Below are 26201 nucleotides of genomic sequence, written 5' to 3'. Positions count from 1 at the left end.
TGAGGGTTGGGTGGTTTGAAATCCATGAGGAATAAGAAACAGGGAAAGGAGCTGATCCTCAGCCCAGTGTTGCTGTCACGCGTTCAGCAGGTGCTGCTTTGTCCATTCCAGAGCCTTGGATTAATTCTTTGAAAGCTTTCAGCCAGATCATCAGCAGTGTGGAAAGATATATAAGGGAAAAGGGAACAGAAAACACAGTGGTTTTCTGCATCCAGAGTTGTGTATGGGAAAGAAACAAGTGTTCTGCAGCTTATTGAGTGCATCCGCCACTGAGGGACACGGCACAGCTGGAGGCGTGGGGAAACGCTGTGGGCATTTCACAGAATCCTGGGATCACAAAGGCTGGAAAAACCTCTGAGCCCATTGAGTCCAACCATTCCCCAGCACTGCCAAGGCCACCACAGGCTCATGTCCTCAAGTGCCACATCCACAGGGCTTTTAAATCCCTCCAGGGATGGGGACTCCACCATTGCCCTGCCAGCCTGTGACAAGGTTTGGCCACCCTTTCAGTGAATAAAGTTTCCCATTATTGAACCTAAACCTCCTCTAGTGCAACTCAAGGCTGTTTCCTTTTGTTCTGTCCCTTGTTCCTTGGGACCAGAGCCAGATCCCCACCTGCCTGCACCCTCCTATCAGGAGTTGTTGGGAGCAATAAAGTCCCACCTGAGCCTCATTTTCTCCAGGCTAAACATCCTCAGCTGCTCCTCATCAGACTTCGCTCCAATTCTGCTCTGGGGTGTGTCCTGCCCCTAAAGAGGCCTGGCAGGGTCTTGGGTGGTTTATTAGGGAAAGCAAAGTGAGGAGGTAAATCCTGCTGGGAGCCTTGTGTGGGGAAGAGCCTCCAGCCCTGTTCCTTTGTGCTGCTGAAGAAGTCCAACCTGGGTGTGAAGGGTCACCTCTTCTGTATTCGGACACTGCACAGAACCATTAGGATGGGTGGTGTAAGTGGCTTCCATTTATTACTGATCTTACTGCAATTATTGAAGTTGCTCTTAACTCTGCTGTTGGCAAATAAAAGTCAGTGAGGTGTTGTTTTACTAGAAGGGAAAAATCCGGAGTGATGAATGGGCTGCAGAGATGAACAACAGGAATCTGTGTAGGTGTTTAGTGTAAAATATTGGGGGATTTTGGTGTGGAAACACTTAAATAGAAAGTAGTTGATGAAAGAAAGTAACAGAAAAATATCTGAGGCCCAACCTGATGCAATAAAATCATTTTGGTGTCAAAGCCCAATGTCAACAGCAGCCTTGGTGCTTGAAGTAATTTCCTTGGTTGTTCTGGGATGAGCTTCACCCCTTTGAGGTGGACATACAGAAAAGTTGTTTGTTTTAGCTCTTAGGGAGTTATGAAACCACACAACCAGTGTATCTCATCTCTGCCTCTGAAAATTAACACACCTCCTGCTTTTTACTCATGGAAATGAGGTTGGAAAGTTCATGTGTTCCTGTCCCACCATGCCAAAGTTCTGTAATGGAAACTCTCACTGCTTCCAGATTTTATATTTCAGCTACTGGCTTTGTAGAGGTGAAAAATTTCCATCGCCCTGTAAAGTAATCCCTGTTAAACCTTCTAATTCCTGAAAACTTTTCTAAGTCTCCTTTGGTTTTATATGCTAAGGATTGAATTTTTTTAGAGGGCGGTATTAAAAAAAAATAGTCACTTTCAGGTACAAGAATTAATTAGCCCAAGAATTTCAATTTTTGTAGTGGCAGGTCATACTAAATTAGCTTTCCTGTGGGAAAAAGAAAAGCTCAATTAAAACAAAAGACTTGTGTGGAAGAGATTCTACGAACTATTTCAGGTTTGGTTTTCAGATGGTTGTCAATTTAAGAGTGATATTAAGATTTTATTCAGGTCTGCGTTTTAAGAAGCTCCAACTTCTACCAGAGAGCAAGAGATAAACAGAGTCAGTTCTGCATGACTTCTGATATAAAAACTAATAGGATGGAAAATTACTTTTAAGTAGAAGATGTGGCTCGATATTAGATAATTAGCAGTGCTTAGTTGAAGTTCTGTAACAGCTGAGTGACAATGAGGATGTTCTCTGTCTATAACCTGAGAGCAAAGGCTCCTCTCGACACAAGTGATTTAAAAACATGTTTTGTGCTTTAGATATTTCTTCTTATTCCTCGTAGTGTGGGCCAGACACCCTGGTGCTGCTCAGAGCCCATCTCAGGGTTTGATGCAGCTGGCCAGACTCATCTCATTTATCCTGGAAAACTTATGGAGAACATAAATTCCTAGTGGTTTTGGTCCTGACTTCTTCTGTGAGAACAAATGAATAATTCCTGAGGTCCATACACTCTGATTCCATCCTTACACTCTCAACACTTACCAAAATTTAAATTAGCTCATTTAGTCTGGAACAAATCACCTTTGCATGTGGGTATGACCTCAGGTGGATGAAGTTTTCCAGCTTGTTTGAGAAAGAAAAGGTTTTGAAAAGCACCTGGGAGCATCTGATTGTAAGTCAGAGGCAATTTTATCACTAAGAGTGAAATCACCATTGCAGAGGAGTTTACATGAGCAAAGGAGATCAGGGCAGAGCCTGGAGGACAGCAATGGAATTCCATTCCTCTTTGCCATGGTGGTTTGGAGTCACGTCCAGGAACATGTCCTGACTCCTGAGCTTTCTCTGGCTGCGTGTTCTGGTGGACAAGTAACAATCACTTTGGTTTTGGGTATGAAAATTGATAAAAACATGAGAAATGGCCTTCTGGAAAAGGCTTGGCCCATCCTTCTGCCTCTGGAAGTGCAGTGGGAGATGCTGTCCAGGGAGACCAAAGTTTTCCACAGAAACACAACAGCTCAGAGTTGTTGCAAAGCACCAGCAGTTGAAGTATTGAGGCTGAGCTGACTTTCCTTTTCCCTGCTTTTTTCCCCCCGGATTCTGGGTGTCAGGAGGACATCAGGAGTTCATTTTGACACTGCATTTCTTTTTGGAGCTGTTGATTAAGTAATTCTCCCTCTTATTTTTGGCTTAATTTGGAATAATTTCCATGAATTCTGAGGGCTCAGCTATCTCATTATGTTATTGTAGTTTAACCAGTTACTGCACTTCACCTTCAGTTTGGCCAGAAAGCCTGCAGGGACTTTGTTTGGGTTGGGTGATTTGGTTGGGTCCTTAACCTACAGAAATTTGCTTCCGTGCTTGAATCCAAGAAAAACAGTGCTGGGCTGGATGTGTGGTGTTTTGGGAACAGCCATGGAATTCTGGTGGTTTGATGGGGGAGATCCTATCTTTGGTCTACCCCAGCATCCCACAGATGGATGGGAAGGAAGCTGAAAAATGGGAAAATACCTTTGCTTGGAAGAACCCGGGAACTCTCTGAGGAGGTAAAGACAATGGAAGAGAACAGGGAATACATTCTGGAAAACTCTAAAGGATGAGCCAGCAAGAAAAGGGGTGTTAAAAGGCATCAGGAAACAAGGACAAATTCATGAGAAGAATTTTCCAAGGGTGATTTTGTGATTTTTCTCTCTAACAGCTCCCAGACTCAAGCTAATCAGAGAAATTAGAAATTCAAAATATTTTGCCAAGGCCTTTCTCAGAGCAAGGCTTTTGTGGAGACCTTGTTTTCCCCAAGAATGCCCCGAGCCCTGCCTGGCTTTAGCATGGTTGAGCCTAAATTAACATTCCATTTTGTCTGCTTTGCAGCCACAATCTATCTGTAACAGGAGATTTATCCCTGCAGCTGGTGTGGCAAGTGCCTCAGAGAGATGAGGCCATTACTACATACAAATATTTTCTTTTTCCACGCTCATACTTTGAAGGGATCACACATAACAAAGTTCAGGACAAAACTGCACCAAAGGAGAGGTAAAATTTCAAAATTCCTCCTTTTTTTTCTGGCAGTGGTTACTTTCCCTTTTACTGGGAAAGTTAAAAAATCAAGTTCCATTTGCAAGTAACTAGCAAACAAAAAGATTTAATAAGTATTTAGCACTCTGGTTTGCAAAATAACATTAATATAGATTTTTTTTTTCTGTTAAGAATGCTCCCCAGCAAGAACAAATCTCTCATGAAAACCTCCTCTAAAGAAGAATAAAAATGGCTTTTATGTGACAAACTCCTGAATTAAGTAACACTTGGATGTTGAAAGATCGCAACAGAGCTGGAACAAAAGAGAAGAGTCTGACTGAAAAAGCAAATCATTCAAATGTGCCTGGCAAAGGATATTCAGGGTTTGCTGTCTTGAGGGTTTTCACCCATCACTCAGGCTGCTGTCACTGTCTGTAGGAAACAAAAGCCTTCAGACTCTCTGGGTACAGCTACAGATTGTCTTCTTCTCATTAGGGCAGGGAACCAGTGGGAAATGATCGGTGTCCTTCCTTTCTGGTCAGGAATTTGTGGATTGATAGTGTGGTTCAAGTGTTTGGGAATGAAGGTTGAGACCAGCAGCCTAAAGGGGCTCCAGGAGAGCTGGAGAGGGACTGGGGACAAGGACTAGAGGGACAGGACACAGGGAATGGCTTCCCACTGCCAGAGGGCAGGGATGGATGGGAGATTGGGAAGGAATTCCTGCCTGGGAGGGTGGGGAGGGACTGGGATAGAATTCCCAGAGCAGCTGTGGCTTCCCCTGGATCCCTGGCAGTGTCCAAGGCCAGGTTGGCTGGGGCTTGGAGCAGCCTGGGACAGTGGAAGGTGTCCCTGCCCATGGCAGGGGGTGGGATGAGACACAAACCCAAGAATTCCAGGATTCTGTGAGGAGAGGGCCGTTCATGCTCAGAGGAGCAGCTCACGCTCAGAGCTGTGAGTGGGAAGTGCCTGGCAGGGGCTGGGCTGGCAGATTTGGAGATGCTGATGGAAAGAACATGGGGCAGAGCTGTAGGTGCACCAAGGCTTCTTCCAGCAGCTGGAGGAAACCTCAGAATTCCTTTGGGAGGCTTGAAGCAGTGCTGCAAGGGCAACAGGTTGGGGTGGAAGCCATGTAGGAGATTGTCCCTAGTGCTCTCCAGCAATTTAGGGATATTTTCTCCCTGGGCTGGGTTGTTTAGGGGAGGTGCTCTGCTGGATCTGCTGGTGCTGAACGGGGAGCAGCCGATGGGATGTGCAGCTCCGTGTCAGCCCTGCTGCAGGGCCCTCGGGATAAGAGCATTTCAAACCTTGAAATGCTGTGGGAAGTGAGCAGGGGGATGAGCCCTGCAGTGATTGAGCTGCCTGTGAAGCTGCCTCTGCTTGGAGCAGGTGTTTGGAGCAGACACCTCCAGAGGTCTCACAGATGAGGTTGTTCTGTGAGTCTCTGGTTTCTCAGTTTTGGAAATTTCAATTTTCCAAAATTGGAAACTATGAGAGGTTTGTTTTATGAGGCCCAAATCTTTGTCCTGTGGATTTGTTTCAGTATTTGCTGATTTGTAGACCTGTTTTTCATCTTTCCCCTAACCCTTCCCTTGTGTCATTATCTGACTGTGACTTCTTGGAAGTCAAGTTTGGCTTCTGGTTCTTTATCACAAAGGAAAGGCAAAATAGAAAAGAAAATATGACACATAGGCAGCTCTTCTGGACTTTTAGTCCTAATAGTCTCAACTAATAGATGAATTCACTTTAGCCTGTTTCTGTTGAACCATCAAAATACAAAGGAAATGAGAATTCATGTTTGTGCTGATTGGAAATGCAGTTACTGAGAATTTGATGAAATAGCTGGCTATAATTTTAGAGCATTAAGATAATTTACTAGCCCTATCTACCAGCGCTAAAATAGAAATATCGTTTAGTTTTCTCAATATTTTACTCTTTTTTTACACCTTTTTCTCTTGTCTTTCAATTCCCATTGTTTTCACTCAATTTCTACTGCATTTGTGGAACATTACAGTGGTTAGCCTGTAAATGTAATTTTATTTAGTTATAAGAACTAGATCAGTTTACTAGGAAAAAAAACCCCACTAGTGATGTTTGCATTTAATAAAAATTTGTTTTCCTAAACTATATTGGGCCAACATTGGTTCAGGTACTTTGCTTTATTATTTTTTTTTGAAAGTGCATTACCTGTACTTTTTTACCTTAAAAGCTGCTGATGTGCTTGGGGAGGCTGATATCTGCATCCAGGTAAGGGGTTTGTGACTTAGATTATTCCCTAAGAGCTACAATTCTTGTAAAACACCAGGTAGATTTATATGGAATTAATTGTCCTATCCCTACCAGCCTTCAAAATCTCAGAGAATACGTGGATTCAGACCAGAGTTTTATAACTCACGTTCAAATTTTGCTGAAGTTTTGGTGAAGGAAATGTTCAGCTTTTTTGTGTACTCCCTCTAGTGCTGAAGGTGCTGCATGGCTGAAAAAACAAACACAGATTTGTATTCACCAACCCAGGGGAAGAATTAATGTCATCTCTTATTTCTTTGTTGTTTTAGTTCCTTTTGGCTCTGCTCTTGTGGGAACTTTGGCCCATTTGAGCTGGGGGCAAATGTGTTGTGTGACCAGCTGCGCTTGAAAAATTAGGGTTAAGTTGGGCTTTAAAGATAAAATTGTTTCAAAATTTGCCAAATACAAAACAACAATGAGAAAAAGCCTTTGCTGTCGGTCGGTGCCTGATCATTAGACAAAATGATTGGTCCCTAAATTAATCTTATATTCAGGCATCTATTTGTTGCAGTTCCTTGCAGCCACATTTAAACTGGGGCTGGAAAGAAAGACCTGGATGAAAGCAACTCGGATTTTTCAGTTACATAAAACTCTGAAAGGCTTTTACAAATTGCTTCTGTGTGGGAGGCAGCTTGCTGCAAAGCTGTCACTTGAAACTTTATCAATCAGAAGACAGTGCTGGTTTTAATTATGTAGATTTTCAAAGTAAAATAACTTTTTTTTTTTCCTTGCCTGAAAATGTAGAACAGAGTCAGGTGAGCTCTGGAACAATCTGAAAGATTTTTGAAGAGTTTGCTGGGCTTAATTGAAATAGCTTCAAAAAGCTGGCTTTTATGAAGTGTAGTGGAGTCGAAACGTTTTCAGCTTTCTTCTTTTTAAAAGAAAGATCTTTTTCTCCTTGTACATTGTGCAAATTGTCACTAACTTCTAATTATCTCTCTATCCAGCCATGGTGCCCATCTCAGTGCTGTAAAGATCTCCACTCTCTGCGTTTTTATGGCCTAATTTCGGTGCCTTGAGCCCTAAAATAATGTGATGCTGTAGAATTTCGTGTCGGTCGAGGCGCAGCGGGGGCAGCGAGCGCTGGGCTCTTTGCAGAGCTCTGACAAATCCTCTCCTGGCACTGACGCGCTGCAGTTGCCACCAAACAGGTAAAATCCCTGCAGACGTGCTGGAGTTTGCTAGGAAAGCTCCAGAGCTCTGTTAGAGATGCCATGAAGCTGCCTCTCCTGCATCTTCAGAGAGGAGAGACAATGAGCTGGATTTTATGCTGCTCTAGCAGGAGAGACGGTGGGAAAGGAATGTGAATTAATCATGAACACTCCATTTTGCTAATGTGTTTGGTGATGGGGGAGAGAGACAGACAGAGTGTTTCCTTTTGCTCTTTTCCTTTTTGGGTTGTTTGACTTCATTAGGAGTTGGATTTTGCTGTTTGTTCTCACTCTGGGAAGCAGGCAGCACTAACATGTCACGTCGTGGTGACGGATATGTTCTCCAAAGCCTCTTCTCCAGTGTTTATTGTGCAACACAGTTGGCACCACTACCTGTGGAAATTGGATAAAATCATGATTTCTACCAGAAAGGCACTTGGGCTCTGATTTCTGCCGGTTTTGACACCGGCTCCTTCTTTTCCCAATTTTCACATCATCTTTCTTAATTCCCTCTCCTCTGGCAGTGCTGTCCTTTTTCTCAGCCTGGTGCTTGTAGGTTGTCTGAGAAATCTTCCTGCTGTGGGGGTGACTGAGCTGTGCAGGGAATAGCTGCTGATAAAAATGATGGATTGCAGCTCTCCCTCTGGGCTCCTTTCAAAGGCCTGGGTGACCCAGTGCTCAGCTGGGACAGGGTCACAGGTCCTCAGCCCGACTTTTTGCAGATTCCCTTTTTGAGCTTCCGTTGCTTTTTCCGTGTCCTTTTCCCGCCTCTGCCTGGAGTCAGCCTTCTGGCCACTTCCCTTCCCCCGGCTGCTTTGTCTTCTCCTCCAGCTCTGTTTTAAATCACGTTGTATTTTTGGATTCCACACCTCCAAGGCTGTGACCTCTTCAGTGAACTTGAAGAATGGGCTTTTCTGTGGCTTGGAGTCTCTCAGGGTCACAACTGTCTGGGATTGGGGCACATCAAAGTCAACTGTCCCCGTTTTTGGCATTCAGACTCGGAGCCAAAAAAAGAAATGTGGCTGTATCTTTGGGAATTTATGGCTCCCAAACCCTGGGTTCTTTTAGGTCACTCAAACAAAGGTGCCAACTGCTATGGATGAGCTCTTTTATCCCTCCTTTCCCCAGACTCCAGGTTCAGAAAAAAAATTAATCAGGAGTGTTGCAGATGTAGAGGCCAGTCCCTGAAGAGATTCCCACCATGCCAGAGATCCCAATCTCCATCTCTGCCCTTCCCTTTGTGCCCTAAGACCTCTGAGTGCAAGGACATTCCAAGAGAAGCTCATCTGAGCACTGGCTTCCCATTCTCAGCCTGCCAGAGAAGTCCTTGACTCCATCCCAGGGAAGGGAAAGCTCAGCAGAGCCCTGCACCATCCTGAGGCCAAGGAAAAGTTCCCAGGGGAGCCCTGGAGCAGCACATGGAGCTTGTGAGCCCTTGATGATCCATTTTATGCATTCCCATGTGGCCCTTGGTGCTTTCAGAGCAATTGTGCTTCTGCAGGAACCACATCCAGAAACTTCTCTGGAACAGAGTCATGGAGTCATTTAGGCTGGAAATGCCCTCTAAGGTCAGAGCCCAACCATTCCCAGCACCGCCAAGGCCACCACTGACCCATGTGCCCAGGGGCTACATCCACACAGCTTTGAAATCCCTCCAGGGATGGGGACTCCACCACTGCCTTGGGCAGAAGACCCTTTTGGGATGGAATTGTTCCCAATATCCAATCTAAACCTCCCCTGGCACAGCTTGAGGCCGTTTCCTCTCATCCTGTCCCTTGTTCCTTGGGAGCAGAGCCCGACCCCCACCTTTCTTGCTTCTCTTCCATCTCCACCAAGATTTGAGGGAGAGATTCACCTTTGAGCCTGTTCTTGGTTTCTGAACCCAAGGAAGGATTGATGTTCTTACAACACTTCAGAAATCCATGTAGAAGCCAAATTCCACTCTCTTGTTTACTTGTCTATGAATTATGCCTGGAATTACCTAAATTTATTTGCAGCTAGTTGAGCATCTTGTGATTCATAGGTGTCTTCCCAGTAGTACTGCAGGAGATGGTTACTCACATCTAGCAAAGCCTCCAAATTTTATTTTCAAGCTGCAGGCTGTGAAGTGGGATTGACAGTTGCTGAAATTTGTGGCATTTGTAGTCATAAAAGAAAATGTATTTGAAGTAGCACCCAACTGTGTTTGGATTACAGGTTATACACCCAAAGCACTTCTGACATTTTTGCACTACCCCAAATGCAGAAGGATGAGGAGAATTCACCATTTAAAGATTTGGGTCTAAAAGAAGGGGTCTAGAAGTTGACAAAATCTGCTCTTAAAATTCTCTCACCTCGTTTAGGAAAATGGGGTGATTTAAAATGCCATTCTGAGATTGACATGAAAATTTGAAGCCTGTATCAGCGACTGTTATGTAAATGGTTCTTGAAAAGTCTCTGGATCATTTACTCAGAGGTGTATTTAAAGGAGGAAATGACTTATTCATACATTGTTTCATGAACTCATACTGTGGGTTTTTTTTCCAAGCTACTTGAAAGGAAGCTCAAAGGATTATGAGAGTGTAGAAAGCCACGTGATAAACAAGGGCATTGGAGTGGGTATGGAGGTGACAGGAAAACAAAGCCTGGCAATAAATACTGAACAAACAACTGAGACAACAAAACAAGCTGAACTAAATTGCTGAGCCAAGTCTTGACTTGAGATGTTTTCACTGGGAACGTCAGAAATTCTTTCGGGACTTTGACTTGCAAACAAATGAACATTTCCAGGGAAGATGCACTGATAATATCCACCTGTCTTAGGCATTGCTCTGGGGTTAACTCTTGCTTCGGAAGGATTCTGGCCTTTTCATAGGGTACTGTGTGTCTTAATCCTTGAGAAATGATGATTTTTACCCAGAAGGGCATTAGGAAAGACCAACCTGGGCAGCTGGGAGTCACCTGCGACCCATCAGATTATCTGGGCAACGAGCAAAGAGAGACCAATACAAAGATCCTTCCCATAATACCACTGCTGACCTCAGGTTCCATCATAGTGTATTTGTGATTTGATTTATTCTTTCTAGAAATCTTTTTAATGTTTTTATTGCTTCTGATTTAATTAATCCCTTTCCAGTTCTTCTTTATCTGGGTTGTTCTGTTTATCCATCGGCTCATGCAGCCACAAGGTTATTGTAGCTCAGAGGAGCTTTAGGTGTTTTGTACCTTTGCTTAGCAGGGTTTCTGTTGGTTTTTTAATACTTTCTTAATTCCCATATGGTTCAGGTCTGTGGGAAACATCAAAACATCTCTTTTTTTGAAGTATCTTGGTAGAGAAATGCTCATAAAGAAAACCCAGTTTGCTGTAGTTGCCCCATTTGTGCATCAGGTTCGTGTTGGAAGCTGTGTCCATAGCAGAAAGGCACCATGGAATATGTTGGATTGGCTATTTCTGCTCTTCTGAAACTGTAATTGAAATATTAAACTTACCATGGGCTTTTCTTTAGGCTCATATTAATTTCTAAGTTAAGAGATACAAGCACCATCTCTACTTTTACATTTGGGCTTAACTTTAAGTACACCCTTCTTCTTTGTTCTCAAATTATTTTACTTTTTATTAATCATTGCAGATCAGTTTGACTGGATGGAAAATAAAGTCTGGAAAAGGCTTAATCTTGACTGCAATGAAAATATATCTTTATATCTGATGGAGCAAATGCCCAGAGGGAATAGATTTAATTCAGCAAGGAGGGTTTTTCAAAAGCTTTTGTCTTCTGCCCTCTCACAGACAAATTTTGGCAGAAAAAGAGGGTTCTGCAGCTCAGTATAATCAATAACTCAACTGCCTTTCCTCAGGCTCCTTCAGGCTGAGTTTTAATTTGGTGTCTTTCTGGAATCTGTGCAGACCCTGTCAGAATCACTAGGGTTAGAAAAGACCCCCCCAAGATACCAAGGCCAACCTTTGGCCAAAGCCCTCCGTGCCTGACCACAATTTCAGTGAACAAATTGTTCCTAATATCCAATCTAAACCTCTCCTGGCACAAGTTGAGAGAGGACCTTGGTCTGGAAAGAGAAGAAGTTTCCAGCAAGGCTGGGTTTGGCTTTGTGCAGGTTGGGGGAGATCAGTTTGTTCTGGCACTGACAGCGCTGACCCTCAGGGAGAGTCTGACTGCTGCTCCTTCAACCTGAAAAAATATTACATTTCAGAGATGCCTGGCTGCTGCTATTGGGATATTCTCAGTTTTATCTGAGTTTTACCTGGCCATGAAAATTTCCCAGGATGTCAGGGTGACTCTGAAATGCTGATACCTCGGGGATACAAGTTGGAACGAAACTGCTGCTGGTTATAGGTGCTGCTGTTGAGATAGAGAATAACACTGATAAATTTAATGTAGAGCTTCCACTCTTGCATTTTTATTTGATCTCGGGGTGACTAACTTCAGTCTGGATGTAGAGCTGCAGAAATCTTCATGGTTTGGTCATTCACATCTGTTAATGGCTTTGAATCAATAAACCAGAGTCCGTGTATTTGCCACAGCCATGGCAGAAGAATTATGGCTCAGATCTCCTTGGCTTTAATGTCTCTGTGTCCAGCTGGCTGTGGGCTTGAAGACAAAGGTGAATATTCAGGGTCATGAAAGTGAAAAGGTATCAGAGATTTTCTCCTATTTATCTTTGCCAGTTGTACAGAAAAGACACATTTGGACTGAAAACTCCTCTGTGCAGTGCAATGATTGATTGTGTTATATTGGGAGTTATTTTTCATAAAATGTAACTCAAAAAACTGAATTCTGAACTATGAAAGTCTGTTTGCTCTGTGTCCCTTTTCTGGAGCTGGTTTAGAAATGTCCTTGGAGGAATCCTGTTGTTTTTTGCTTCCCTGAGAGCTGTCTTCAGTGAGCTGTGGAGAAAAAGGGTGCCCTGAGCCTCTGTAGTTAGATTTAAACAAAGATTTACTCAATGCAGACACTATGATTGGATTTTATGGTATTCTATGCCTGGGCCAAAGAAGAGAAATCTTGTGTTTGAAAACAGAGTTTGTGGCAGCAGGAAGAACTTAGTCATGGAACCTCGGAGTTGCAGGAGGCAGAAAAGCAGGAAAGTGGTGCACAGGAAAATTAAGCTTAAATCAAGGCATTGTGGTTAAGATTTAATCCTTGTTTTTCAGCAGAGAAAAAATGTGTAACTCAAACACTGAAGAAAGTACACTTATAAATCTGAATAATAAATCAAGCATGTGTTTAGGCAAAGAAATTGCTTGTGTCCCTCTTGAAATATATATCCGTGGCATTTCTTATTCGAGTTAGGAAATAAGAACTTCAGGACAGTAAAACCAAAATTCTTTGCTTGGCTTCACAAGGTAATAACTCACCCAGTCCATTTCCATGTGATCCACACATGTTTAAGACAGATAAATCAAGTGATGATAAGAGTTATTAGTTGCCCACATAAAAGAGCTTGGGCCTGACCTCATGCTGGTGGAAGGGATGATCAAACCAGAGTGGAGTTTGCAGAGAAGGAGGCAAGAAAAAACCCTTTTTGTGTATCATCCCAGATGTGTTTTACCTTTCCCTCTCCTGCCATCAGCTGTTTGTCTTTATGCATGGTGTGGGAAAAGTGGAATTAAACCTATTCCTTATTTTGCTGCTCTGTGTTTAGTCCCTTCAAACCCTGGTAAATGTCCATCTTACCTTTCCTCTGTGACCATGGATCACTTTTATTCAGAGTGCCCAGACAGCTGGTTGCCTTTGGGTCCTTTTAATTTACTGTCTGTGTGTGAGTATTTTGTTAGGATTGAGATGTGGCAGTGAAACAGATGCTGATCTGGACTCTGTGTTTCTTGCTCTGTATATTGAGGTAAAAAAGCAATAGATGTGCCTTGAGGCTTCAAATCCCACAAGACTGGATTTTCCTTCTGTTTTATTGGACTGTATCAGTGTTTTGTTGCTTATTTTTATTTGCTGTTCAGAAAGTGAAAATATGCAAGTGACTGTGAGTATAAACTTCACTAATTCTGATAGGCAGCTTAATAAATAATAAAATAATAAACCCTGTATTTTTCAGTGTCACCATCACTCTAAGGTCTGAGATGCTGAACACTTTAGAGGCAAAACAAGCTGGATCCTTTCTTCTGAGATTTGTGTGTGCAGTAGCTCCAAACTCTCCCTGCTCTGAAGAGCCTTTTGTGCACACAATCATGTCTTTTAGGTACTTAGATATTCTAAGTACCTTCTGTGCAGAAGCAGCAGAGATCAGGGCCTAATGGGACAAGAAGCAGAAGAAAGAGCTCATTGTCAGGAGGTAATAACTCCTTGTCATTCTCCGTGGGAGGCTGGTGGAGGTTAAAAAAAAATGGGAAAGATTGTTGCTAAGCACTTGCCATATCATGTCTTGGTTAACCAGGATAGCCTGGTTTTAAGATCTCCTCTCCAGCAAGTTTTAAATAACTGTCCTGCAGCCTTTTGCTGGAAAGTGAAGCTGAATTTACTTAGTCAGTCTTCTGAGATTAATAGATAAATATTAAAAATACAGTGTTGTCTGACCCCTCTGAGACCCTTCTGGAATATTTTGTCTCCCTATTAAGGTTGTCCCATCAGTACCTAGTATTTGTCAGGCCATGTTGCTTTTGATCCTTTTGACCTTGAGCAGCACGTTGCTGGAATGTGATCCTGAACCCCCATTTTCCTGGAAATGCCCATTTTTCTGTAGATTACCCTTATGGGGATGTGAGAGGGGACACTTTGGTGGGGGCAGTGTGGCCATTCCTCACCAACTCATCATTGAGTTGCTCATTATTTGGACTCTTCCTTCACCTCCATCATGGAAACTCATTTCCCAACTTGAAATCTTATCAGAGCCCCTTGCTGCAATCGAAGTCTGGTGACTGCCCTCCAAAGCCAGGAAGGCTCTTTGACATTTGTTAGCTGGCTGATCTGTTTGAGAAATCTTACATAAACTCCAGCAGGGGAGCTGCCAATTCCCGCACGTTGGAGGAGAAATGCTTCCTTATTTGGAGAGGTTTGCTCCTACTCGGGGCCACAGCAGTGGTTTCCAAACGCCTCTGGTATTTGATGACTGTGGCATAACTTTGGAGGTCTTTGTGTGCTTTGTGTGCCTCCTTTCAGCTGTTTTGAGATCACTGGGTGGCAGTCGGGGACAGTCCTTTTCTTTGCTGCCTTTGGAGTGGAGGGCAATGAAGGGAGGGATGGGCTTGTTCTATCCCAAAAGCAACCTACAGAAAACCCCCAAATTAAACCACCTCCTTCTTCCTTTTTATCTGTATTTTTTTGTTTGTTTTGCTGAGGAATAGAAAAGAGCAAGATGAGAATCTCTCCAAATTTCTGGGAGACAGCAAGGGTGGCTGCTCAGCTTTGGGAAGGGTCCTCACCTTCGCCATGGACAGGATGTCCTTGGGCAGCAGCAGCAGGGGCTGAGTCCTTGGCACGGTGTGGTCCTGCTGTGGTGTAGTGCTAGTGGTCCCTTGGGACAAGGATCCATGTCTGGGGAAGGGAATGGGACTGGGGAAGAGTCTGGAGCTCCAGGAGTGGCTGAGGAAGCTCAGCCTGGAGCAAAGGAGGCTCAGGGGGGACCTTGTGGCTCTGCACAACTCCCTGACAGGAGGGAGCAGCCGGGGAGGTTGGGCCCTGCTCCCAGGGAACAGGGACAGGACAAGAAGAAGTGTCCTCCAGCTGTGCCAGGGGAGGTTTAGGTTGGATATTGAGAAGAGTTTCTTCCCAAAAGGGTCTTCTGCCCAGGACAGTGGTGGAATTCCCATTTCTGAATGGATTTAAAAGTTGTGTGGATGTGGCTTTAAAGATGGTTTAAAGGTCTTTTCCATTTGAGTCCATGATTTAGGTCCGTGATTCCATGGCCACCAGGGTCACTCCTGCAGCACTGGTGTGAGGCCACATTTGGGGGACGGAGCTGAGGCTACTTCCATGGTAACTTCCATCAGTGGATCAAGTGCAGAAATGCCAGTAATTAATCACTTTTGCAGTCTGGGGTGGTGATGCCAATTCTGTAATGGGGGGGCTTCAGAAATACATTGGAAAAGAAAGGCTGAAAAATCCCTTTCCCTTTCTTCTGACCTCTGTATAAATTCAGTGCACCCCCTGCACAATTCTTTCCTCTCTACACCTATTTTTCTCTCCTTTTATTCCACAAACTGCTTGTTTAGGAATGCGAGTTACTTTGTGTTACTGCTTCTCTGGAATTTATTTGTTGCCATCTCCAGAGTTGGTTTTACATGTTTAATTTTATGATGTTCATGAGGCAACGTTGGCAGGAACGGCGCTATAAAAAGCCTTCATTTCATGGAGTGGTACAAACATGTTTTCAGCTGAATTGATGACACTGAATATAAAACACTTCTCATTTGCTCTTCCCCTTAAGGTTTGTTTAATGAACTAAAGTTTTTCTTATTACTTAGAGGTGCAGTTCTTCCTACCCATCCAGAAAGGATACGAAGCATAATGTGCATTTATGGCTGCCATTTCTGTGAAATAACCTGCTTAAGGAACCTTTCTCTGTGCATCTTGGGGTGCTATGGAAGTGACTCCACTCTCTTCTTTTTTCTTACTCTTTCTCCTTGAACTCTTTATTGTGAATAAAAATGACTCTGAATGACATCTTTATTAAAAAGCCAGTTGGGAAGGTATCAAAATTTGGATGCAGATTTGTGTTTGCACTCGGGCAATGTGTTTGAGGTAATTTTAGGGATTGAGACCACCCTTTCTGGTCTTCAGGTTGCATCAATGCTGCCTGTGAGCAGCCATGATTTATTGAATTTACATATAGTATCTCTCCCTGGAAGTGGGGTGATATTAATTAAAGTGTTCATTACTGTTTATGATCTGATACTTTGCAGGAGGCACTTCCTTAGGGGATTAATAAGGGCTGGGATGGAAACACGTGTGTTTCCAATGCTGTTTTCCATACATCGGTGTCTAGAGGCTCAGAGTGGTCCTGTCTCCATCCAGGACTCATCTTAATGCTTAATTAGCTTTCTGGCAGGGCTGTCCAGGTGTGCCAGGTCACGTGGGGAAGCTGGCAAGGGGAAGAGGGGGGGGGAGCAGAGCCTGAAGTGAGATAATCTGTGCTGCTTTCCCATGCACGGGTGTGGACATGCAGTTAATGCTTCATCAAGGGCTTGGTCTCCTGCCCACCACTTCAGCTGACCTAGAATCCAGTGTAAATATTAAAAAGAGTTAGAACAAGCTGTTGCATAAAAGACTGTGCCATAGATGCTCACTCTTGTAACTCTTCATCTTCCGGTGTAGCTTCTTCTCCCACCACTTATTTATTGACACGGCTCCATATGGGACAGCTCCAGTTTGGGCAAAAATCAGTCATTTCTCCAACTTCCCCCACACCTGAAGTGAAAATTAATGTCACCAAACTCAGGGTGCCATGGGACACCAATGATGGGCACTGCAAGAAGGAGATGCCACACCTCTGACTGAGCATCTGATAGACATGGGAGACTTGGAAGAGAAGGTTTTGGAGCCAATGACTTACCAAAGCCTGTCAGAATAATAATTTTCCCCCCAATTTCAGTCAACTGGTGCCTGACAATTGAAAAGCAGGGATTCAGAGACTGTTCACCCACGCTGGTGCCTGATCCCCAGTGCTCTGCAGCCATATCCTTGGAATAAAAAGGAAAAGTACACATATGAAGCACCAACTGGAGTTTGTTAAACATGGAGCATATGTGTTATTTAGAATTGGAATGTGGTGAGGTTATGAAACTATTCTTGGAAAAGAAGACAAATAAATTCCCTGTACATCAAAATAATTTGTAACAAATAGATTCATGAAAAGCTTGCTGGAAGATGGGGCACAAGGCACATGACAGAGCCCTGAAATTCAGCTTCCAGCTGGAGCCTCTCCATCCTGCAATGATGGAGTTCAGGCAGTTTTAGGAATGTGATTAAACACAGGGCATGCTAATGATTGGTAAAGGATTTCAATTTATTTTTGATGGACTTTGCAGTCTCCTGAGTATGACTTGGAATCAGACTTTCAGTTCTCACCAGCATTATTGAGTCTGAACTCAGAATTATGTTACTTACAGCGATGAGTGAATTCCAGATTAGTCGAGTCCAATGGGAACTCAGAATTCCACTGAAGGATCATGGTCTAGGTGTACCTGTCCATGTGATTCTCAAAACTGATGGTAGAACCCAGAATGCAACATGAATTCATTTTTTTATTGTACAAGAGGGGGGCAAAGAAGATGCCAAAGGCTGCCCCCAACCCAAATATTGTACAGCGCATATCAAATGAGATCTGAACATCAGTGATTACATTTTTAGTAGGATGAGTGTTCTGACTGAAATGCAGCAATCTGTCACTTGGCCTTTCTGTGACATTCAGTGCATTGAAATTACCAGGCAAAGATTGCTTTTTGACATGCTAAATTAACTAAGTTGGAAATGGGAGCTTTATCATGGCTGCTAATTGTTACAGGGAGAGGGAAGAGTTGTTTCTCTTTTATATTCTGAGCAGGCAATTCAAACAGCAGTTAATAAAAAAATTAAAATAAAAGATATTCTCCAGAAGGGTCATTTCTGGAAGCAGTAGAATTAGTTGTTTAAGAGAAAGCACTTTTAATCTGAGGTGTGGCAGTGCTGAACACCTTCCCTTCAATTCCAACCTAACCAGAACTAGGGCTTATTGTAAGGAGATGGAAGACCTGGAAACTCCATTAATAGGTGAAGCAAAAAGGGTTTAAAAGACTATTTTAGCCATTTAGAAGTTTTGGTTCACTATGAATGATGTTTCACTCCTAAATTTTTTTCTCTTGGTGGTGTTTCTTCAGATATGTAAAAATCCAACTTAACCTACAGCTAAATGATGATGCTTCATATGCTTTGCAAAAGCTGCTGTAATCACAGCCCTTATGTTTTACTAAAAATTGAATAATGCTTTGTGCAATTATGTTTTCTTTAGAATGGGCTATGTTTTGTTTGCTCTCTACTGATTTTACCAAATATAATTTTTGTTTCTGAGAGACAAATGATAAATCCATGTAAATTGTGGCAGGTGATGGTATTGGGACCCTCTCTGTAAAGTTGTGATGTTTCAGATCTGAAATTCTGTTTATTCAAGCAGTCATTATCTACAAATGTCAACAAATCCTCCTATTTTTAGCTCCCAGACAAACAGGAGTTCTGGATAAACATGCAAATGACATTTCTGGAGGCTTTTAATTGGTAGTTCAATATCTACATCAGCGACCTTGTTGTGAAAGACAGATTTCACTGATATTTATCAATTATCTGAGAGGTCTCCAACCTCAGCTTCCTATTCCTGGGTGCGAGATTTAATTCCTGGGCTTTATGCTAAGCAAATAGAGAAATACTTGGCTGGTCTGTGTGGGAGAATAATAGAATCAGAGAATCTTAAAATCCCAGACTGGTTTGGGTTGGAAGGGTCCTTAAAACTCATCCCTGCCTTGTGTAGGGACACTTTCCACTATCCCAGGTTACTCCAAGCCCTGTCCAGCCTGGCCTGGGACACTTCCAGGGCTGTGGTGAAATTAAGAAAGGATGAAATTAAAAGATTCCTGCCCATGAAGTCTGTTAATCTCACTTTTATTGTTTCTCAAGCAGAAAGAGTTACCAAAGTGCATGAGAGAGATTAGGTGATCCTACACGTTTTGGGTTAACACCGATTTCAGGACAAAGTGGTGAAGTTTTGAGCTGCCCTTGAATTTGAATGTTTATGTGCATGCCCAGAGGTTTTTGGCGCTCTCCAGCCCCAGGTGAGCAGCGTGGGCAGAGCAGTAATTGCAGCTGTGCACGTGGAATTGTGAGTAGAACATTCTGTGGGCAGCCTGACACTGCCAGGCAAAGGGAGATGAATGGAAGCATCAACTGCTGCGCTTCTGACAGGATGGGAGTGCGTGAATTAGGGAAGGCTCTGCTCATTCATCCCACTCCTGCTCTGGGAAGGAGTTTCAGGTACCAATAGCAGCTCGATGTCTGTTCATGGAATTTTGATTTATGAGGTGTTGCCAGTCCCGCTGCCCATCCTCCCTCTGGCAGTGCCATCCTGGGAGCACATGCTGAATTAAGGGAGTGGGATGATCAAAGGCAGGGAAAGCACAGCATGTGATTTGTGTGCAAACCACACAGGCCTGTATAAATCTGCTCGTTCCCCTGTTTGCATCCAAGGAAGTAACTCTGACCCAGGATGAAACCACGGGAATTCAGTGGGATGGTGTGAGCAGCATCCCTTCCCAATCCATGTGGTTAGGGATGGGCAGTGTGGGGACAGCTGCCTGCAGAGCTCCTGTTGGGACTGAGAGTCTAGCAGGGGATGTCAAGCTTGATGTGATGACAATGCATTTAATGGCTAATTTGGTAACATTAAAATTCTAACTTTTAGGAAACTGTGAGGATGATTCTTTGTCAAGTCTTTACTTTTTCCAGATCATATTTGGGGACAAAAGGAGCACAAGGCACTGACAACTTGATCCAACTGTAATCCAAAGTGTGTGTGAGGAGGAAATGTGCATGATCCAAGGAAAGTTTTGCCTTCCATTCCTTCCTGTGCATGCAGTGCTGCCTTCACAGGGTGTTAAATTCACATTAACACCTAAATGTCTGCAGCCCTGCAGCCCCGCTCCTGTGAGGGCGTCCTTGGATTCCTTGGGAATCTTCCAGAGGGATGGAGCTCCTGTTGCCAAAGCTGTCCCAGGTGGGGGAAGACCAGAAGCTGGAGATGCCCCATCCCTGGAAGTGTCCAAGGCCAGGTTGGACAGAGCTTGGAGCAACCTGGGATAGTGGAAGGTGTCCCCCATGGAAGGAGGATGGAACTGGATGAGATTTAAGGTCCCTTCCAACCCAAATGATTCTAGAATTTCATGATTATTATACATCAATAAACACATTAAATAAATGAAATATAGTTGGTTAATTGGAAAAATTAATGGTGTGACATGGGTGGCACAACGCAGGGAGAGAGGAAGTGAAGAGTAAAGCGGTTGTGTCGCTTTATTGCAAGGATTGCAGCTCTTTTAATTACAGACTAAGTTAGTTAATGCAAGTAAAGAGAGAAAATGAGACCCCTTGTGAGGAGGATGCAGAGCACTGTCAAACCCTCTCCCATTTCCTGGTAATTAGTGGGTAGGAGACCGTGGTGCTTCCCGTGCTGCTCACCTCCTGTTCCACGATCCGCGTTTGTACACACGGATTTAAATCAGGGAGCAAAGGAACTGGGTGTAGGTGGGAGTTGTGTCTCAGAAGTTCTGTCTCGAAGCTTTTGGATTGTGTGGCCTTGTAAAAGAAGTGAGAGACTGAGGACAGGTGTGTAATAATGTTCCCCAATATTTTGGCTTGCAGTGTGAAGACACCTTTTTAAGGTAATTGTTATAATTAGAGTTTGCAAAACATTTAAAGTGATACAAAGGCGCTGTGAAGGAATGTGAGGTAGGAGAAACATTCTTGTATTTTAGGAAGATTTTTGACAAATTCTGAATTTAGTTATTGATAATTTTCTTTTTTGAATTTGCTCATTATAACTTATTCTAATGCCTCTCAGGGGAGCCAGGGTGGAGCTTGGTTCAGTGCCTGAATGGGCTCCAAGAGACTGCAGATGGACTTTGGACAAGGGATGGAGTGACAGGATGAGGGGGAATGAATTCACAGTGACAGAGGGCAGGGTGAGATGGGATATTGGGAAGGAATTGTTCCCTGGGAGGGTGGGCAGGCCCTGGCACAGGGTGCCCAGAGCAGCTGTGGCTGCCCCTGGATCCCTGGCAGTGCCCAAGGCCAGGCTGGACATTGGGGCTTGGAGCAGCCTGGGACAGTGGGAGGTGTCAGGGGTGCAGCTGGATGACCCTTAAGGCCCCTTCCAACCCAAACCATTCCATGATTCTTTGTTGCCTTCCAATACAGGAATCCCTCTGGTTCCTGGGTCTTGCCTTTTCCAGCCTTGGTGCTCTGACATTTGGGAGGGGGATCCCTCACCTTGGGGAGGTGCTGTGTCTCTGCACCCCACTGAGTCCAGCAGGATTGTGGGGGCTGAGTGCTGCTGGCATCACTTTATTTCCAGGACTTTTTGCCAAACCCTAAACCATCTGTGTGGTGGTAGATGAACATTCAGAATTTGATTGTGGGGTTTTCTGCAGTGCAAATGGAACAGGGTTGCAGGAAAGGTTGTTTTGCAGGAAATTGTTGTTTAGGTTTTGAACTAAATGTTTGACATCAGGAAGGAGTGGATTTAAGGCTGTGGGAAGCCCATCCAGTTCCCTTTGCTGCTCGGGGTGTTTTAGGCTGTAATTAAATTCCCTTTTCCACAGGAACCCCAGCTCATGTTCAGTGCACATGACAGCAGCAGGGAGGGGAGGATCACGATGCCAGAGCAAGCTCAATTTGACTCATTTAAGTTGTGATTTAAATATTGTAAATGTTTCTGTGTGCCGAAAAACCCCACTTGGCTGCTTTAGCCCCTATTTGGTAACGAATTATGTCAGAATAGGTTGGTGGGACACATTTGGGCTGCGTGGTTACACCCCTCTGTGTGGATATTTTCAAATACTCTCTGGGGGACAGCAACATAACTTGTGGGGCAAAATACAGAAGTTTCATGTCTCACATATTTCCAGGCTCAGCTTTATCTTACTCTTTGCCTGTGAATTTGATTGCTATTACCATCTTGGTTTTCAGACAGAAATAATGCACCTCTCTGTTTTAACGATAAACTTCCTCTGTGTTCAAGTATAAAAGAGGATAGTGTACAAAAATGTACTTTTTTCTCCCCAGCTGAGGATTTCCTCTCTTCCCAGCTCTCCCAAGGCTTGGCTGGGATGATTTGGGATTTGTGAAGGACCGGGGTTTTGGCGTCCTCCTGGACCCACCGGTTCGTTCCTCCTTTGGTTTCCTCGCCCCGAAACGTGTGAATTTTTGAGGACAGGGCTCCCTCGCGTGGTGGCACCACACGAACCTCAGCTGCTTCCCCTGCAAAGAGAGCCCAAATTCTCTTCTTTTCTCGCCGTTTTCACACAGTTGCGTAGGGATCTTTCCCACTGCTGGAGAGGCTGAGAAAAGAGAAAAACATCACTGAGCTCTTCTGTTCCTTCCAACCCAAACCACTCTGGGATTATAACCCCAAAACATCACAGGAGTTGTGTTATACAAAAGTCTAGAGAACTTCAAGCTAAGCAAGGGTTTAAAGATTTTATTTTCATTTTTCTTTTGCTAAACCTTAACTCTTCCCGAAGCTCCAAATAAGTTTTTTGACTTAGAGTTCTAGAAAATAGAGCAGGTTATTAATATGGTGTTGCAGGAAAAATCACTGTTCCTAATGAAAATCAGTGTGCTCAGAATAGGACAAAAATTTGGCAATCAGCTACTGCTGCTTCATGAATATTAATTAAATTACATCAGTATATACGGTGTGTCTATATAGTATATATAGACACTATATATGAACTGATAATATATTAAATACGTGTAAATAAAATTTATTTTTATTATTTATAATCATTGAACTGCTATATAAATAGATACATATAAAATATATGTTTAATGTATTATCAGTTCAGATTGAAAACTTTGGCTGTGGTTATTCATGTGCACCTTCATGATGTGGAACTTGGGTCTATTCATCTTCCATTGCATGGGGCACTTCCAGTTTCTGTAGTGGAACTTTTTTTCCTTAAAATTCAGCTGGTGAGCTCATCTCTCTTCTGCAGTCAGTGGGAATTAGTCCTGTCTCCACAAACTGAATTTTCATGGAGTTTAGCCTAGATGAGACACAAAGGGAAGAAGGAATTTTCATCCTCCTCTCACTGTTTCAGTGTCATAAGGGGGCAGAGAGTGTTTTCATATTCCATAGCCAAAACTTGTATCATCTATTTTTTTTTTTTAATTGTAGGTATTGTCTTCTTTTGAGAAGAAAACACTCGCTTTCACTCTCTCCTAATTCTACAAGTATTTTAAACTACATATATCTTAAAAAGTATTGGGCTGGGAGTACTTAATTAAGATTTTCAATTTTTATTTTCAGTTCAAGAACAGATATTTCACTGACAGATTAAAAACCTTTCTTTCTTTCTCTTTATGAACATACAATTAAATGCTCAGCTGTAGAGTATTTAACCACCAACCCACCTCTTCCTGAGCTGATCCCTTTGGGGTGGGGGCTTCCAAGCATCCTCTTCCTCATGTTTAGAATTCCAGAATGGTTTGGGTTGGAATGGATTAAAGCTCATCTCACTCCACTCCCTGCCATGGGCAGGGACACCTCCCACTATCCCAAGTTGTCACAAAAGCCATCACATTCCCAAAATATTGTCTGGATGAAGTCAGATCTGCTCTTTGGGATTGTGGCTGCGGACAACCAGGCTTTCCACATGTAGGGAATCATAAGCAAAGCTGCTTTTTCTTGCCTGATGGTAAATATGGAATATTGGAATTATTCTTCGTTTCCTTTTCTGCTGAAAATTATTCAGGGAGGAAGCTGAGCTTTTAATGCTGAGCTCAGGGCTTGTTTTGTCCTCTTTCCACTTGCCATGGGAGGGTGGAGAGGCTGCAGAGATGGGACCCAGCAGCCTCCAAGTGTCCCCACGGAGCGTCTGTGCTGCGCTGCCCGAGGCCAGGGGTCCCAGCCGAGACAGATGCCTTTGGAGGCGCAGACGTATGTGTTTCTGCTTTGTAAAAAAAATTAAAGTATTTTACAAAAAAAAAAAAAAAAAAAAGCCACCAAAACTCTTGTGGTTTAGACAGCTGGTCTGGCAGTTGGTAATGTGAAGGCCTATTAAAATATTTATGCTGTTTGTTATTTAACTTCATTTGTTTTTTCCAAAGAATTTGGAAATGGGCTGATTAAATAAAATCGCGTGAGGCCGCCCGGGTCGGGAGTGACAAGTATTGGCAGGAATCTGGGAACACTGGCAGCACAGGGGACTAATATTCTGTCTTTCACTCTCCTGAAATCTCGTCGTTCTGTTTGCCTTCTGAGCGAGAGGAGGTGCTAATAAATACGCTGAAAATATTTTCACACTTCTGCTGGGTGGAATTTTGATTCGGGAGCTGGGGCACAAAGGCCTGGCTTCATGGAAACTTTGGAGTCGGTGACAAGGCTCCCTTTGACTCAGCCCCAGCAGTGGAAATCAATGTTGAAAATGACACCGCCACCTCAAAGTTTCAGTGGTTTGTTATTTTGGGTGCTCACAGAACTTGCTGTGTAGGTTTTAGTGAGGGATTCAACTTTCAACTTCTTAAACTTCTCAGCTGTTCAAACCGTGATGTCCCAGAGTTTGGACAAGTTTCAAGGAGCATTTAATTGTTTTCCAACAGGGAGCAGCTCTCATGGAAATGCAGAGTGGGGATTTGGATTGGAGAAAAGTAAAAAGAATAAAATTGAGTTTAGCATCCTCAGGGACTGATGACCATAAAATCCCAGAACCATTCAGCTCAGAAAACCCTCTCAGATCATTGAGTCCAACCGTTTCCCAGCACTGCCAAGGCCACCACTGCTCCATGTCCCCAAGTGCCACATCCACAGGGCTTTTAAATCCCTCCAGGGATGGGGACTCCCCCCCTGCCCTGGGCAGCTGTGCCAGGGCTGGACAGCCCTTTGAGGGAAGAAATTTTCTTGATATCCACCTGAACCTCCTCTGGCCAAACTTGAGGCTGTTTCCCCTTGCCCTAACCAACAAACCTGACATTACCACTTGAAAATTTACGAAAGGGAGGTTTTAAAAATCAGAGGGAGGCAATCCATGTGTCTACTCTGGGTAAAAGTTGGACAAATTGGGTTTTTCCCTGTGTTCAGGGGAGCCTGTGTTGGTGGTGCACATCCTCATGTTCAGGAGATGGGACATTCCATATACAGTAGGAAAATGGGGAAAAATTGATGATGGAATGGCAATTAAAAAGGTGTTTTCACAATAATGAAAACCAAAAGAACTGATCACCAACAATGGCCAAGTTTTGAAATGTAGAAAGAGGAGTGGTGAGAATGAAAAGAGGGGGGAAAAGAGGATAACGGAATTCTAAAATTGCTTCTTTTCCAGTGCCTCCCTGGAAGGACAAACTACCTTGAAAAATGGTGTAAATTCATTAAAAAATAAGGATTATCTAATCCATCTGCAATTCAGCTGGACACTTTCTCAGTCCCAATACTGGGTTTTGTTCACCCCTTGGCTTTGGACAACCGAGGGTGCTGTGAGAGCCTTAGGAGTGAGCCCAAGAGGTCAAACACAGGCTGTGCTCAGAGGTGGTGACAGAGCATGAACAAATGGTGCCAGACATGGGGAGATCAAATTAGGAAAGCTTGGTTTCATGTTAACCAGAGATAATATGGTGTGAAATCATTTAATTAGGGAAAATCCCCAGATATTCTGGGAAACACAAAGGAGCAGACTGGAAGGGAGGCAATGTCGAAGTGGTCAAGGAGTGAGTGTGGGAGTCTCCATGGCCTCGTGTTGTTGCTGGAGGAGTGAGGAGAAGGATAAATTGTGTTCCCTGGTGGGCTGGAGTCCTGTTGGATCTGCTGTGTGTGGCTCGTTTTGGAGAGCTGCTGCTTAAAGGCTGATCTTTATTAGGGCTTTTACACTGTGGCAAGTTGTTGTTGAACCTTTATTTTAAGGCTGAGAGTCTCTAACATGTTCTCACAGCAAGCTGTTTCCCAGACTCGCATGTATTTCCCCCAGAATTTGTGCAGAACCTTTTTTGGGAAGCTCAGCTCTTGGGTGTGTTTTGCTCTACCAGCCCCTCGGATGGGTTGGTCCCACAATATCTGACACTAAAATCTGGTTCAAGTTGCAGCAGCAGGGAAAGCTCTTCCCTCTTGCTCTTTCCTTGCTCCATTAATTTTAAACTTTTGTAGAATCCTTGGATAGTTTGGGTTGGAAGGGTTTTACTCATAGTGAAAATAATCTGGAGACACTGGCTTTTATAGGAAGTGTAAATCTTTGTTTTTAAGTCATTTTAGTGGAGCTGCATTTCCTGTCTCTTCATCCCTTTTGCTCCTGT

The sequence above is a fragment of the Coloeus monedula genome (assembly GCF_965178545.1).
Source record: "Coloeus monedula genome assembly, chromosome: 7".
Lineage (NCBI taxonomy): Eukaryota > Metazoa > Chordata > Aves > Passeriformes > Corvidae > Coloeus > Coloeus monedula.
This window is presented reverse-complemented; position numbering follows the sequence as displayed.